Below are 5,341 nucleotides of genomic sequence, written 5' to 3'. Positions count from 1 at the left end.
GCAGGAGGCATGACTTTTCGCTCGTGGTACCTCACTCGAGGGTGAACTGTCGACGGAACTTTTTTGCGGTCCGTGTATGTTTCATTTGGAACTCCCTACTTCCCAGTGTTGTACATTCACCGAGTTTAACCATTTTCAAGAACAATTTAGATGCATATCTTATGTCCAAACCGAATCTGGAACTGTTCAGCTCCATATGATACTCAGCAAACATTACGCATATTTTTGCGTCCCTTTGTATATATACGTTCACCCTCGTTGCGTTGTAAAGTTAATTGCTTTTTGGACCATTAAACCTTGGATTAACTTGAATTACCTTGAATTACAATGGATGAAAGTAATTACATACGCTACGCACCTAACAGTGCATTATCGGGTTGGTTTGAAGACTGACCCGGAAATCAGTCGGTCGTCAAACATTTACATTTCCTGCATCCGACGAGCCATCAATCAGAGGAAACCATATCGACGTTACTGAATTTGCGTTCCACAGAATGTAAGAAATGTTCCTTGGAAAAAGAGGCTTGCTAGAATCATTACGAGAAATTGTATGCTGACAAAACTTGGTAACTAAAATGACGTGAAGCAGCATGCAATTCAACCTACACATCTGTTACGGAGACTGTGTTTATTGAAGCATTTATAGTATAAATTCACTTATCTAATAAATACGCGTTGAAAATTGTGTTAGCAACGAATTTGACCACAAGCCGAATGTCTAGTATAAATGCCGATCTACGCAGCTCGCAATGGGTTATCCCACACTGTCGGAAACTTTATCATGCTGTTGTGACTACCGAATTTGTAGGCCATTTTATTAAAAAAATGTCGCGTTTGCATTTGGTTCAATTTATTCGGCCCACTTCCTTAGAGCGCCAAATATCCCATTTCCCCTCATATCAGCGGATATACGTGATTGTTGATGTTGCCGCTTGGAGACTCATTCTGGCCGACTCCAAAGATCCACTGGGTTCAGACTTTTATTGCGTAATTTCTCCCCACCATTTATGCGGCATTTTACTCTGCTGTTTCCTTATATTATCCCGATTTCCACTTGGATCACTGATAATGTGGGTGTATTAGCGTCAATTTAGAATTCGGGTGTTTTTTTCACCTCAAATTATTGATAGTTTTCCTGCTTACGCACGCAAACCCGTCCCATTGTGGCTGCGTCCCGCAGGGTACCACTTCAGTCACCCTTTTATGCCGCAATGATTTGCATCTCATTTTGCCTCCACAGTGCACACTGCTATTCTCCGTCTTTATGTTTAATCAGTTGCAAGTGAAATTCACAGCCCTCCTGATTGGTACAACGAAATTGAATGGTTTCTCATCGAGCTTGTGCTAAGCCACCCAAAGGAAATCTCAATTTGCTTCGAATATTTTCAAACGGCACACTACTCATGATTGCTGACTAACTTTCAGGTGCACCAATCAGTATTTGTCCAATTCTGTTGCGCGAATGTTTTGATGACGCAGAACTAGTGAAGTGATTCCGTTTTATGTTAAATTCAAGCGACACATCCTCTGAGCTGATGCCTGCATGCCCCCACGCTGTTTTTGTGCGCGTAAATTCATAGCTGTATTCCGCCTGAAGGGTAATCAAAATTGGTCACATCAAAACATCGTCAATACCGCAATTGATTAGCTTCCTTAGCTCAACTAAAACTCTCCATCAAACAAAACACAAACACAGCCAGTCCGATTCCTCAAAAATAGCAGTGCAAGCTTACGTTCGCGAAGCCCTGCCTAATATCGAGCAGAAGAACGTTTAGAGATAAACGTCCTTCAGTATGTGGGTCACTATCAACTGAGCCTTACAGTTGAAGCATCTGCTGGACATTGACAGTTCTCATCGGTGTGCGAGTTGACAGCGCAACAAGTGATGCAACATCCAAAAGATAGAGAATTGTATGAGAAAAATGTGGCCGCATCCCGTAATTGTGAACTGACTACCATCCTCACTTCAGGGAAAGCAGCATCTTACGTACAGATGCGTATGCAATTGTCGTTGCTCTATTACCTACCACATTCCATCAGGTGTGGTAACTTGCCCACCAGCGTGTTTTCGCGAAATGATTTGTGAGCATGAGTCTCGAAGTACAACATAGGTTGCCGAAGTGTGATGCATTTGAACGGTTTAGAACAGAGCATTTCACATGTATCCTGTTTGGAACAATTTTGATTCTCTGATACACCATGGAATCGTATCATCCTGAGTCGAGGATTCCCGGAACATTCGAGATGAATTTTTTTTACAAAGGTTGCTGCGTTTCGAAATAGTATAGGAAATCTTGCTTGTACGCACGAAGAAAATGGTTCTGAGTGATTGGGAATACAACGCTGCCTGAGAACGACATTCTCTTTATTCTCGGCCTTGCCAACGAAAGAACAGGTTACCATTTTGCATACCACGGTGATATCGTAGCAACCACAACGGTTCAATAACGCGTTGATTTCACAATGACAGCTAGCCATTTCCGAAAATAAAAACTAATGGCAGTAACGGAATAATAAAACACAAGTAATTGCTCTTCATCCCTTACTAGTCATCCATTAGTCGAATTTGAAAAAGATCTTAAAGTTTATGGCTTTATTATTAAGCTCCACTGATTCCGTAGGAAATTAGACCTGTGCTGGTGACGGTTTGGCGCTGTGTCCACAAATAGAAGTGTAGCTGTTTTTACACTCTGTCTTGCGAAATGGGTCGCAAGCCCAATAATAATAGACCAATGCAGGCTGCAATCACAGTATAATATATTATAAAACTGCCATTTATTTGAATTCCGTGAAATCAGCGATATTCCCGCACACAATACAGGCCATAATGCTCGTAGAAATCCTCTGCAATAGAATGTATCGAAAGGTCTCTATGAAACCGATAGAGATATTCCAGTAAAAGCGACTCACAATGGCCCTCGCATCTAGTACGTTTTAATAATAAGGAAGGTTTTGACAAAGCACTGTCGGTGATACATCCAAAGATGATTTCGTGTAAAACGTCTCGAGTTTGTTTAACCCGATTGCGGTTGTGAGAGCATGGTCATTTCCCGCAACCATCCATTGTGGTTTGGCACCAGCCTCCATGTGAAAGCATTCGGTTTATACTTGAGTTCGAACAATACCATGAAACCCTGTAGACTATTGCTGCTACTAATCTCCTAAGCTGAAATCTCTATCTTCTCTGTGATCTCCGACGCACCGAAATTCAAGCTAGCCTCAGCAGTGACTAACTGCCGTTCATTTGAACGAGACTGGTGAAACCCTAAACTTCATAGTCAATTAAACAACTCTATGGAAGACTATAGCGCACCGCTCCGTCAAGAATGCACCAACGTGGGAGCAGGCCGCGATGAGTTCCCATGGAACATGTTCATCTGCCCATAAATTTGCGTTATTCTTATAGGGCAACTGACGGTATTACGTGGTAAAACGCATTTGGAAATTATTTTAGCGGTTGCTTTCAGCATTAAGAGCGTTTATTTCCTGACAAAAAGACACCAGTATACTCATTATTATTCCTCCTTATTAAAAAGTGAAAGTTAGAAGAATGCCAAAACCTGCCCCACTGAATTTGGTGGTCAGTATCAAAGAAATTTTGGGTGAGCCAAAGTTTGCATGCATACAAATAATCACAAGGAACTTGGAGACCGCGCTCGATATGCTTTAATAGCGGAGAACATCCCTCACCAGAGATCAGAGCCAGCAGATGTCACAGTTCTTTTGGGAGTTTGCAATGAAACCAGAATGTCGTAAGCAGTAGAGGTTTCTGACAATTCTATTGAACAGTGGGGTAGAATTTTGATTCAGAAAGGTAGCGTAAAATGTTGGTAAGTGAGATACTTGCAAATGTATGAGCAAGAACAAACAATCGAGAGTAAAGGGCGGCTTAGATTGACGTGCGGAAAAACGGAGTGATCCGGCGGCTATGGACCTTCACCAGGAGTTACGTATGTTGAGGTATTAGAAGCGGTCAGAACGATAGTCAGTGTATGCCAGGGGAGAAAAGCTCATTAGGCGCGCCAGAAAGGAGTCCTTTTTAATTGATGTATACGCAGGGTGGGTAATTTATAGTGGAGATATGCGCGCGCAAACGCGGCTTACCATGCGAACATTGCAAGTTATGGTGCACAAGACACAACATGTGTTTCCTATGGGCTGCGGGATATGGGTATTTCGAGGCAGCAACAAAGATAGATGAGGGTTGGGTCGTATATGTTATGAGACGAGACTTGGGCTCTGATACTGGCAAGTATTGCAGACAAGGCAGCTAACATTGGGTGCAAGATGACAAAGAATCGTGGGGATGCGGTTACTGAGAGACTGCTCAATACAAATACTTAAACATTAATTATTCCAATCACCTTGTCTTTTGTAACTGGGCTTCATTTCGTCGCTCTCCTATACAAATATCATGAGGAATTTCTCAAACTAAGTGACTCATCAACAACGACAAAAAAATGAATTCAAGTATAAAAACCCTAGTGTGATCAGCAGCTTCGTGGAGTGCTCTTAAGAACATTGAGCGCCCACACACGAAGCCTTTTTTAACCAAACTGCGTGGACCATAATATTTTCCCCGTTTCCCATCTGTTTCCATTACTTGTTGCTCCCGTTGTCGAATCTCCAACCACCTTTCTATAAAACGTTTCCACTTGCCTGTATTTCAATCTGTAGAACAAGACACTCCTCAGTAACAACAAAATTTTCTCTCACGTGAGCCTTCAAAACACCCTCATTTCGTACCTTTCTTTTGAGAAACCTGTACGTCATCTCGCACCACAGATTACAGTCGACACCTTTTTTTGGAAGAAGACCTATGTGCTTCCAAGCTCCAATCTCACCCTAACTGCATACTTTACGACGAAAGCATCTGAATTTGATATAACATCTATAAATATAGCCCACGCTTGCGATAGCCTAGCCAATAGGTGTTCCCGTTGTGTAGTCATTCTGATTCCATCTTCTGGGAGATTACATATTCTCATTTGTGCCTAACGCTTGCCATCCTAAGTTTTTATGTGCCTATCCCTAATGATGCGTTTATTCCTCATTATACTCTATCCTGAGCATAGGGCGCATGTCTCCCTCCTTAAATCTGGGTCTGTCGTCAGATTTCTTCGTCAGCCCTGAATGCTCAGCCATTGCTTCCCCGTGTTGCAGTCGGTATAATTGGTCTGAATACGTGCATCACAAAATAAAATGGCATGAGTGGAGGATAGAGGCTTTGTATTGTGGTCGACTATGACCCAAATAGATGTCGTCCTAATACTTAAAACCACTGTGCATTGGTGTGCCCGCCCGACGCCCCGTGACGCGGGTGCTGGGGCTGAAATCAACC

The sequence above is a fragment of the Opisthorchis viverrini genome (genome assembly GCF_000715545.1).
Source record: "Opisthorchis viverrini unplaced genomic scaffold opera_v5_403, whole genome shotgun sequence".
Lineage (NCBI taxonomy): Eukaryota > Metazoa > Platyhelminthes > Trematoda > Opisthorchiida > Opisthorchiidae > Opisthorchis > Opisthorchis viverrini.
Note: the sequence above shows the minus strand (reverse complement) of the source record.